The following is a 12,580-nucleotide window of genomic DNA, read 5'->3' on the forward strand; positions in this document are numbered from 1 at the left end:
TTATTCAGTACTGTAAACAACTATGTAAGATAACAGATGAAGAAAAATTAGGCTTAAGTACACTGCTCTAGGTCTAGTGCTGATTTCCTCCTCACTGATAAAGCATAATTAATATGATTTCACATTAACAAGTTTCCAGTGAATACTCCTCAATTCATTTCTGAATTCGATCACATAGATTACACCTCCCTGGTAGAAGGTATTTAGAATAAATGGACTGAAGTTACAGAAGTAATTAAAAATGGAATGTGAGAATTGTGTTTTTCAGCATTTCGCACTGGAAGAAAATACTGTGCACGTTGGAACACCTGGACGCTGATTCGAGGTGCGCGGGCAGCCTGCCAATCTACAGAATCCACTAGCCCCCGTAAATCTACAGAAGTAACTTTGCTGTTCACAAACAGATTGGTTGCACAGCACTTGTACGAGACAGACAACATGTCCTGGATGAGTCCAACTTGCTCCATAAGCAGGAAAAGCCTCCTGTGCCTGCATGTCCACAAATACCCCATATGGAGAGGCTGCTGTGGATCTACCTATTGTTAAGGATGGAATATGGTCTCATCAAGTAGCAGGATAGTAGATTATGTTGTGGTAGATTACTAACACACTGCTAGAGCACTTTGTTTAAAGAAGCAGCTTCGATTTGTTGCTATTAGTAAAAGATCACCTACACTAGTTAGCTCTAGACTAGAAAATCAATTTGATTCGCATCAACCTCCTCATAGAAGCCAGGCTAATTAATAAAGCACATTTTAAGTGATTGAAAAGCAAAGGAATATTACCAAGGGAGAATACAGATAGAAGTATTTGTGTAAAATTAGGAAAAATGCAGGGAATGGAAAAAAGTCTAGAAGACAGTTAAATAGGAAAAGAATCCAGCTGTCTAACCTTCAGAATAACAAAAACGAGAAAGATCAGAAGATGAAACAGTATGATAGAAAACTACTTGAAAATTGAAAATAAAAAATGAATAAAGAAAGAATAGAGATGTCAAACTTTTTGGGAGGCACAGTACATCTTCTAATCCTTCCATTTTCAACGTTAAAGTATATGTTTCTCTGAACATTTTTTGTCAAAGTGGATTTTCCCCAAAGACTTAATTCACAATTTCAAAAGCTAACTGTTGCACGCATTTCTGATTTCACAATGGTTTAGAATCAAGTACGCTCTCATTTCTTACTTTCCTATTGCACATTTTTAACAAGACTTACAACGCATTCAGCTCACAGAAATAGTCAAATCTTCACTTCCTTATTTATTTACTTCTTTCTCTAATGTTTTGCTATAAAATCTTAATAAGTCATTAGCAACTATCTTGGAAATGAAGCTGTAGAGTCATTTTCAACATCCTTAAACATGCTGCAAAATGTTTGAACTACTTTATCTAACATGAAATATCCTACGCACAGGATTTTTCAGTAACACAAATGAAATGGGAGAACCAGCAATTCTGTGAGGAAAAAACAAACATATTTATTAACAAGAGAAAGAAACGTAGAAGCACTGAAAATAAAGGAGAGGAAAACATGAAAAGAAGTTTCAAAACCTGACAAAATGTACTGGCTTGGGTCAGCTTAGGTTAAACTCGTAGGAGAAAAGAAAGATCAAGAAAGAAAACAAATCATTAGATGTTAGAAGTAAAATCTCTATGATAATCAGATATGCCTCATGACAGTTTGCTTCAGCCCCTCTCTGTTCTGTACAAAATACTGTACGGTATCACTGCTGAAAAAGGTTCAGCTCATATTGTCTACAGACAGATGGACATTACCTTTTTTTTTTTAAAGACAGGCACGAAACACCAAAAGATACGCCAAAGGAAGAAAAATACGATGATTAATAAATCCAGTTTAACAATTAAAACATAGCGCTAACTAAAAAAGGCATTTAATCACCTTTGATGCTATGTGACAATGTAAAATAGTTAAGCACGATAAACTCCGGAGATTCTGCCAAATTACGAAAAATGCAGTTTCTTGTCTATTCGTTCTCATTATAAAACCTCACTGAAAGAAGAAAACTATTTTCCTTCCTAAGTAAATAAATAAAAAGATAGAAGAATATTTTAAAGTATAAGCAAACACTAATTAACTTATGAGAGCAATTTAATAAACTTTTTCTCTCTAAACTTCCCTCCCAATCCAGAAGAAAGTAACTAAGTAGTTTTGCCTTGCATTTTTTTATCTTAGTTCCATTTGAACTTTGATTCATTTAGATACAAAACATTAGATGTATGCTGGAGCGTGAGTTTACTTCAGTGACACATACATCAAATAATTCTTAGTACTGAAGAAGTACTGTGCTGAAAACTGCTGAAAACTATTCTACATCTCAGCATTCCATCTGCAACGTTTCTTAACAATAGGAAATTAATATTTTTAATAACGGTGCACTTCTGTGTAATTTTGCCTGATTACGAAGCTACAACAAAGACTGAAAACATTTCTAAAGTTAATCATACTTTAATTAAATTCTTCCTTATTTTGTAGCTAACAGAAAAAACATGTTACATTACTTTGCATAATAATATCTAGTTTTATTTTATATCAACATTTTACTTACACAAGTAGAGTCTTTTAATCCATCTAACTGAGAAATACACTCACTTGTTTGAATGATCCCAGTCTGACATTTAAGTCAGATTCACTGCAAGTATGTTTTTGCCTGTGCATATCTTCCGTGCTCCTGAGGGACACCTGCACAGTGAAGAGCAGACAGATCTTGCTGCTCCCTGATAAGGTCACAGAGGCTTAGCTATAATATAGCCCTAGCTTAATCCTCATTGGTTTTGCCTACTGAGCACAAGACTGTTTCCTTGACAACACAGCTGCAGTTGCCACAGCATCCGCAGCCACATGTAATGTCCAGGTTTAGGGTATGGCCCAGATGAAAATCCATTAGTCAATGCTATTTTTTACAGGACATTATAGACTACAAATACAATCAGTGAAAACCTTCCTCACGTTATATCTGTTCTGTTCATATTACACCATTTGCTACCACTTGCCTACAAACTCATTCCCCATACGGGACGAACACTTCTGAAACTCTGGAGCCATAACTATTCTTGTTTTGGCAAGCTCACCGTTTAAGGGCATTTTTTACTCAAGGCACGTCGTTTGCATGCTACATAGAAGTAAGAATTAATCATCAACTTGAAATGTAATAGTGCAGATCGAATTTGGAAATGTATATGCAAAAATGCAGTAATAGTGTGAAAAATGGATATGTAACAAACAACACTGCAAAAAGGAAGAATATGAAATATTCTTCACTGAAACGAAGTAGTCCCACAGAATATGAAATATTTCTTCAAAAAATGACTGACATTTGTTATACCCAATTAAGTAATTTTGAAGCTAAGAATGACTGAATAATAGAATGACTTGGAGTGGAAGGGATGAGGGATTGTCTAGTTCTAAACTCTTGCCATAGGCTGGTTGCCTCTCACCAGCTCAGGCTGCCCAGGGCCCCATCCAACCTGGCACTGAGTATCTCCAGTGATGGGGCATCCACAGCTATTTGATAAGCCTGTGCCAAGACCTTACCGCGCTCTGAGTAAACCTAACATATACCTCCTCTTTTTAGTTTAAAGTCTTGTTCTGTTACTATCAGCCTGTGTAAAAAGATGGTCCCCCGTCTGTTCATAAGTTCCTGTTGAGGTCAGGAAGTCTGCAACTCTGCTACAAGATTTCCTTGGAGCCTTCTCTTCTCTAACCTAAAAAAGCTGAGCTGCCACAACTTTTCTTTGTAGGAGAGGTGTTCCAGCCCTCTGAATACCTTTGTGGTCTCCTCTGCACCAACAGCTCCACATCTTTCTTGTTCTGGGGCCTCACTTTTCAAGACAGTCCACATCCCTCTGGATTGCATTCCTTCCTTCTGTTTTGTCAACTGCATCACTCAGCTTGGTGTTATCAGCAAGCTGCTGTGCTGTTATGCTGAGGGTACACACTCAGCCCACTGTCTAGGCTGCAGAGCACCTCTCCCAAGACTGATTCCTGGAGCACGCTGCTTGTCACCAGCCTCCACCTGCACATGGAGTCACATTGATCACAACCCCCTGGCTGTAACCATCCAACCAATTCTTTATCCACTGAATGATCCCCTCTTTTGATGTAACTCAGGATACAGCCAGCCTTCTGAGCTGCAAGCATACACTGTTGGCTTGCATCAAGCTTTTTATCCACCAGAATACCCAAGTCCTTCTCTACACAGCTGCTCACAGTTTTTACACATATACAGGATCATGCAAGACCATGCAAGGTCATACAAAGCGTATTGCATTTATAAGCCTCCCCTCACATTTTACTGAAACAGTCAACTATCCTTCCAACTGCAATTAGGATATCTGTCATCCAACAGTATCAGTATAATGACTCGGTATTAAAATCACTGATCTGCTCTCTCTGCTGAAATGGCTGATGCATTAGGAAAAGTGACCTGGTGGATTTCCTTTCTGTTTTATTATCATCAAATTAGAGAGAGGCTATCTGATTCACAAATGCTCACAGTGTGTTTATTGGTTACATGATACAGTAGCCCTCTTAACTTGTGGTTTTGGCTAAAAATTCCAAATTTTCCTGCAGCTCTTACCCACGACTACAAATTCTTCCAGATTAAATTTTCTGGGAACTCACATGGTTGAGCTGAAACTTCTAGGTGTAAATGCATGTGGCTGCTGGAAACAATCTTGCCAGTTTTATGGGAAGCGGGGCAGTAGGTTATCAAGGCAGAAGTCTGACTAGGTCTTCTGATTAGAGGTTGAAGATAAACAAATTCAGCACAGAAATAACGCACAGAAATTCAGCATTACTGAAAAATAGGCATTGAACTAACCGTTCCAGGGCTGCAAGACTTTTGGATGATTTTTTAGATGATATATTCCACTTTAAAGAACAATAAGTGCATGAAAATTCTACAGCGCCATACTTTGTTTCAGTCAAATGCAAGAACACCTAAAAACTGTCTTCTACTGAGTTCTGAGCTTAGCAAGGCACACAAGCTTGCTGTTTAGAGATTACAGCTGATGGCATAAATTAACTGTGGGCAATACAATTCTCTGGCACTCAGACTAACTGCCATAGGGCAGAACAAGTTCTATTTATTAAAGTCACAGAATCACAGAATCACAGAATCACCCGGGTTGGAAGGGACCCCAAGGATCATGTAGTTCCAACCCCCCTGCCTGGCAGGGCCACCAAACATACACATTCAGATCAGGTTGCCCAGGACCCCGTCCAACCTGGCCTTAAACACGTCCAAGGACGGGGCATCCACAACCTCCCTGGGCAGCCCGTTCCAGGGCCTAACCACTCTCCTTGTAAAGAACTTCCCCCTAACATCCAACCTAAATCTTCCCTCCTTCAACTTGGATCCATAGACTCAGTCTATGATATTTATCCTAAAAATATTCCAGAAGGTAGATGAGACTGTATGACAGCTGATCTATGAAGCCATTTGTACTGCTTGAAAATATATGGCTGGGAATTGTAAACAATATACATAAAATTTAAGAAAAGCATGGAACTGTACGGTCAACATGTGATGAGTATACCTATACCAATAATTCATAAATTCAAGATGTTGCAGGCTGTAATTTGTAATCCTCTACCAGTTTTCGCTGACTAAAATTTCGGATCTTCTCTACATGTGTTATTTATTCTGAATGATTGGATGTAGAAATTGGGAATAAAATTCTAGTTTTATGCATATTAAGTGAAAATCTGTGGTAAAAGACCAGAAATGGATAAAGACAGGCAGGGAATTGGGAAATAAATGCTGGTGTTCAGGATTACAGGCAGTGATCTCAGAAAAACCTCGTTCTAACCAAAATGATTTCTTTGTAGTTAGAATAGCAAAATAGCATACAAAGTGATAGGATATAAGCGATTACTGAATCTTTACGTAAATTTCCATCAAGAGGAAAAGAAAAAAAAGTAGATTTGAAAATTTAACAAGTGGGCAATAATTACTGGTGCACTGGGTAAACAGGCAGGAGTTAGCCATTCAGTTGCCTTTCTGGTGGATGAAAAGCTGGACATGAGCCAGCAGTGTGTGCTTGCAAACCAGGAGACCAACAGCACCCTGGGCTGCATGAACAGAGGAGTGGCAGAAGGGACACGGAGAGGATTCTCCCCCTCTGCCCTGTCTTCCTGAGGCCTGATCTGGAGTATTGTGTCCAGATCTGGGGCACTCAGCACAAAAAGGACATGGAACTGTTGGAGTGGGTCCAGGAAAGAGCCATGAGGATGATGAAAACACTGGGGAAAGGCTGACAGATCTGAGCTTGTTTAGCTTGGAGAAAGCTCTAGGGAAATCTCATTGTGGCCTTTCTGTACTTAAAGGGAGCTTACAAGCAGGAGGAAGAAAGACTTGATATGGTCTGATAGTGATAGGGCAAGGAGGAATCCTTTAAGCTTAAAGAAAGGTGATTTACATGAGATGTTAGGAAGAAATTCTTTACTCACAGGGTGTTGAGGCTTTGGCAGAGCTGCCCATAGAAGCTATGGAAGCCCCATCCCTAGAGGTGATCTGGGTTGAGTTGGATGGGTCCCTGGGCAGCCTCAGCTGGTGGGAAGCAACCTTGCTCACAGCAAGGGCATTGGAACTGTATGATCTTTGATGTCCTTTCTAACCCACACCATTCTGTGATTCCATGATAGAAAGAAGTGGAAAGGAGGCAGAAATAGAGAAGTTGGAATGCTTGAAGTGAGAAGTTTCAGAACTAGTTTAAAGATGTTTACAGAATGCCGTAACCTACCCTGCTCTGGCAAATTCCGTACAAATGATTGGATCAAAAATGGACTGAAGATGATATCCAGGCTACAGTTGTGTGTGACAGATGCAATTGGCAAAGTTCTCTAGCAGTATCAAGATAAGAAACAGGATAGGGATATAGGTCCGGAGAAAAAAGAGTTTTGTTTTGTCCTCTGTTGAATTTGAACTACATACTAGATATTCATCGAGAGTTGTCTAAGTCATTTTAGTACAAATGGAGAAAGACTTCAGTAAGTACAGAAAGAGATAATTGCCTGACCTCATAGTTAATGGATTTGAAATATCCAAGCCTGAATAAGGCACTGCAATGTGCCTTTGATAAAAAACACTTAAAACAGAAAGACTTAATCAGTTGAGAACATAGTAAGTAGTTTGTTTCTTAGCAACGCAGGTATTCTAATTGAATACAGCTATGTTTTTCAAATGTTCCTTTCAAATATCTCAAGTGCGCAAGCTTACATGACAGAAAAGATCCACAGCTACGAAGACAACCTCCCATGACAGTGACCTTCAAGAACAAAGGATAAGAAATTTTAAACAACGTTGAGGGTTTTTTGTCTTTTCTTGATGGAGAAATAATAAAGAACTAATAATAGACTTTGTAGAATAACTGCAGCTACTTGACAGCATTTGCTGAAAGCTGCTTATGCTTTTGTCTCCTAATGTTTCACAAGTTATAAAATGTTACTGATTTAAGCTCGTGAAAACAATTTGGATGGCGTATTGCCTGTGCAAAATTATTAACAATGAAAAATTTTCTAATTTCAATAGTCAGCAGCTTGTGCAGGAGCAGGAATTCATGCTTGTTTAAAGACTGTGGATTCCTCTAGCCCGCAGTATCTGATAAGAGAGCTAAGCCCAGTCTAAAAAGTGATCCGTAATGTAGGTAGTAAAATCAGAAAGAACATTTTCTATTTCCTAAAAAAGGATGTAGGTTTCAGCATTACACAATGTATTTTTTTAAGTGGTAGTGATAGGTTTTGCTTATTATTGCACTTGATGCCACCTTGCCGTGTGTGTTAAGGCAATTACCAGAAGTCCAAGGGCAAAATTAAAGAACTCAAACTGCCAGCATCTTCAAGTATCTGCCATACAAGTATTCAATCAGTGCAACTCCAATTTCAATTGCTGTATCACAATTATCCTTTACTACAATAACAATATTGAAACATGAAAGTAATTTCCACTAACCTTAATTGTCGTACTGTAGTAATTTATGTTTGACTATCTGTTAGTCTCTAACTGGCTTGCTTAAAATTTTCACATTTGACTTTTTTTTTTTTTTTTTTTGGTCTGATTGTGCATTACAGAGATGTTACATCATTGATCTCTTTCCATTAAAATAGCAAAGGTTTAAGATGTGGCCAGCACATTTTACACGGAAACACAGATATCTAGTGATATCTTTTGATGTTACCTTTCTCTCAGTAAAATAAATCTTCCAAAAACAATGCTAGTGGTCTCAAATATTTTCAGCATTCAGTGGAGGATTATGATCTTTTAAATTTGTAAAATTTCAACATCTCTATGGATGCAAACATATGAATAAAGTCTACATGAAATCTCATGTGTAGTCTTTAAAGTGTGACAAATTACTGGTTTTGATAGAATTCAATCAATTTAGAAAACATCACTAATAGAACACAGTAATTAAAATTATTAAGTCTATTTAAATTTCCTATTAAGAAATGGGAAGTTTCTATGGTATCAAATTTCTTGTTATATACATTTATTTTTCAGAATTGATCACTGAGACTATGAAATTATATTCCAGAAAAATTATCCTCAAAACATTATCATTGCTTCTAATTGGAAAACAAACAAACAAACAGAACAAACCCCAAAAAACCCAACCAACTACCAACTAACCAACCAATCCAAAAAAGAAAGAGAAACCAAACAGAAAACAACAACAAAATAACAAAATCACAACAACAACAACAAAGAAAAGAAAAGAAAAGAAAAGAAAAGAAAAGAAAAGAAAAGAAAAGAAAAGAAAAGAAAAGAAAAGAAAAGAAAAGAAAAGAAAAGAAAAGAAAAGAAAAGAAAAGAAAAGAAAAGAAAAGAAAAGAAAAGAAAAGAAAAGAAAAGAAAAGAAAAGAAAAGAAAAAGAAAACCTTTTCTCCCAGGTTAAATTGAGAGCAGCCTTGCTTAAAAGGACTTTGGAGGTCAGGTGGATGAAAAATTTGATATTGAGCCAGCACTGTGCAGCCCAGGACAACAGAATCTTGGCTGCATCTAAAGAAAGGTGATGGAGGTGACTGTCTGCTTCTGCTTTGCCTGCACGATGCTCCAGGAAGCAGTCTAGGTCAGTTGGTGTCCTGAGTAACTTCATCTAGTGGTTGACAATGCTGCTCATGGCAGAGTCTTGGAACTAGATGATTTTAAGGTGCCTTCCAACCCCCAAACCAGTCTATGATTCTATGAACAGGCTGCCCAAAGAAATGAAGGAGTCACCATTCCTGGAGGTACATAAGAAACATATCGGTGTGGTGCTTAGCAACATGGTTTAGTGGTGAACTTACTAGTTAATTGTATGGTTGGAGTTGATGATAACAGAATCATGGAATCAAAGAACAGCTTAGGTTCAAAGAGACCTTAAAGTCCATCCTCTTTCAACCACCTCCTGTAGGCAGGGTTGCCAACCATTAAGTGAGGCACTAGATTGGATAATAGCTCAGGCTGCCCAGGGCCCTGGTCTTGAGCACCTCAAGGGATGAGGCATTCACAGCTTCTCTGAGCAACCTGTTCCAGAGCCTCACCACCTCTAAGAGAAAAATCTAACATAACAACAAAGCTGTAAGAAAGATGAAGACAGGTTCTTTATCAGGGCCTGCTGTGATCAGACAAGGAGAAACTGTTTCAGGCTAAAAAAGGGGAGATGTAGGTCAGATATAAGAAAACTATTTTTTATGACTGGGGTGGTGAAGCACTGGAACATGTTATCCAGAGATGTGGTGGATGCCCTGTCCTTGGAGATATTCAAAGTCAGATAGGAGCAGCTCTGAGAAACCTGATCTAGCTGTAGATGACCCTGTTCATTGCAGCGTAGCTAGATTGGTTGACCTTTAAAAGTCCCTTCAAGCTCAAAGAATTCTGTGATTTTGTAATAAAAATCCCAAAGAAGGAGAAAAGGAGTAAGCTGTTCTCCAGATCACTTTTTTGTTAAGCGTACAAAATACCATATTTGCTGTTCTTCATTGCTGCAATGAGTGCCTAATTTGTCCAGTCAATTGAAGACTTGCCAGAACACATCCTAGCCCATCTATTATCCTGGGAAAGAAAATTGTGACTCAGCCATTCTGCGTGAAGGTTGATCTTCTTTGTTAAGCAATGCCATTCTGATCAATATCAGACAAATTTCTGTCCCAGTCTTGCACTTGTAATGATCACTTGAGTTCTTCACCCACAAGCTGGCATTATTTGGTTTATAATTTGTGACCTAAATATGAATGCAATTGTTCCATCTCCAAGCAGAAAGACACACAGTTTCTTTCACTTCGGTTTCAAAGACAGTACAAGCTTACACACCTCAGAATTCATGGTCAAGGGCTAACTGAAACTTCTGTGATTACATGTGAAAAACTTTTAGTCAACAATATCATCACTTCTCTGAGGAAAAAAATGCAGGGATTTGTAGATTATTAATTCAACCATACTTCATAGTAATTGTGCTTTCCATACAGCTTCCTAACAACTCTGTCCAGTGATATGGTATACAAAGAAATCATTTTTATTTTCACAGCTGAAAAACAATGAATGGTTAAACAACTCTCCTGCCCTGCAACTCTGTTCTCCTTCTCCACAAAAAGAGAGGAAAATATAAACTTCTATGAAAAACTTGTCTCGTGCAAGCTTCCTTTTTAGCTCTCCATACTAGGGCCATGCTTACAGTCAATTTCATAAATTCTCAATACCTATTGTTAAGTATTCTCAATAAATATTTTTTCAAAATGCTTCCCAGATTGCATCTACCAGTAACTGGTTTGAGAACTTTCAAGTGCACTCAAATTCATTTAACTAATCTGTTGCAACATTTTTAGGAATGCTGCTTGCAGAGTATACATGATATTTCGATTTAGATAATGTAATTAATGTGCACTATCTTGAGCTCAGATAGGAAAGCTAAGTGGATTGCTGAAAAAAGTAATCAAAAATATAATACTATTAATGTGATTAGATGAAAAGCTTCTTCAGATGAACAATGAGCTCTAGTAAACTCAGGCCAGGTGCACTGTAAGATATAAAATACAGGCAAGATAAGGTAAATTAGAAAACATTGCATAAAGATGTATCAAGCTTCCTCCTTTTCAAATGGCAGACTAACATAGCTAATGGAGCAGCTTTTTGTTTCATAAGCAAATCTATAATGACATGCAATTAAGGGTTTAAAACTAATACGGCTAAGCTCTGACATTAGCCTGTACAAAGCCTTGGCCTAGTTAATACCTGAAGAGCAATTGTCATTATCTATAGATTACTACTGATATGATCAGCATATCAATAATTTGTACTAAAATTGCTGGAGAAGGTTAGTTAAATAATACAATTGTCCCATGTTCCCTTTCTGGTTCTACTATTACTCTAAGTAGACTTAGGAAATTAAAAAAAAAAAAAAGACAGAGAAAAAAAGTAGATTATAGAAGCAAAAGTAAGGAATTGAATTTAGGCAGAAAGCAATGGTTTTGCATGTAAACCATATGTGTTACACACAATACGCATCATGTACACCAAAATCAATGTTAGTTTCACATACACATGTTCAGGCTTTTGTTTTATATAAAGTGATGCGCAGTACATTCAGTTCATCATTTAGATGATACATCACAGTGCTTTGAAAGTCTTCAGAGGGAGCTGTTGGAGAAAAAATTTAGCCATACTTTGACGTAACTCTTTAAAATCCAGATAAAATAATACTTAAAATCCAGATCTCAGTCTTCTGGGACTGAGTTCTTCATTATGATGTGTTTTTATTTTCAATTTTGCCTTTGACTCCTCAGATGCAAAGGTATCTTCTTCAGTGCACTGGATCTTTGGCTAATTCTAGGAATAAATTCAGGCTTATCACATACGGTAAACAGGTTAAAGTATAGCAGCAAAATTCCAGTTCATAATTCACCAGTTCATACTTTATTCACACAGACAGCTGTGGCTATTGATGCTCTCTGTGTATAAGTCATAGAAAATTCAGTGTTAATCCTGACAAGAATTTGCAACTAATCTCACATCACTGACTATCACAGACAAGTCTTGCCTGACCAATATAGTGGCCTTCAGTGAAGGTGTAACAGAGGATGGCAAGCTGGACATGAACCAGCAATGGGTCCTTGCAGCCCAGAAACCCAACTGTATCCTGACTGCATCCAAAGTAGTGTGGCCAGCACGGTGAGGGAGGGGGTCCTGCCCCTCTGCTATGTGCTGTGACACCTCACTTGGAGCACTGCGTCCACAGGTGGAATGCTCAGCACAGGAAAGATGTGGATCTGTTGGAGTGTATCCAGAGGAGGGCCACAAAAATGATCCAAGGGATGGAACAGCTCCCTGATGAGGATAGGCTGAGAGAGCAGGGGCTGTTCAGCCTGGAGAAGAGAAGGTTCTGGAGTGACCTGAAAGTGTGTTTTCAGTATCTAAAAGGAAGCTACAAAAAAGAAGGGATTAGAGATTTTTTCAGGGTCTGTTTTGATAGAGAAAAAGGGAAATGGTTTCACACTAAAAGAGGAGAGATTTAGATCAGATATAATAAAAATGATTTTAACAGTAAGAGTAATGAAGCCCTGTAATAGGTTGTCCGGAGAGGTGG

General features: G+C 38.0%; 1 protein-coding gene across 29 annotated transcripts in view; it reads right to left on the minus strand.

Annotated features, from left to right (window-relative positions):
* The window catches only part of PRLR (prolactin receptor), a 180,523-nt gene that overhangs the window by 142,077 nt on the left and 25,866 nt on the right, over window positions 1–12,580 (minus strand). The window contains exon 1 of one of the 29 annotated variants that reach the window (XM_048931110.1): window positions 2,610–2,722. The exons of the other annotated variants lie outside the window; for them this stretch is intronic. The gene's annotated coding sequence lies outside the window, so the exon portion shown is untranslated. Of the gene's footprint in view, window positions 1–2,609; window positions 2,723–12,580 lie in introns of those variants that run through there. 29 annotated transcript variants of the gene reach the window in all.

This window comes from Lagopus muta, chromosome Z (genome assembly GCF_023343835.1).
Source record: "Lagopus muta isolate bLagMut1 chromosome Z, bLagMut1 primary, whole genome shotgun sequence".
Classification (NCBI taxonomy): domain Eukaryota; kingdom Metazoa; phylum Chordata; class Aves; order Galliformes; family Phasianidae; genus Lagopus; species Lagopus muta.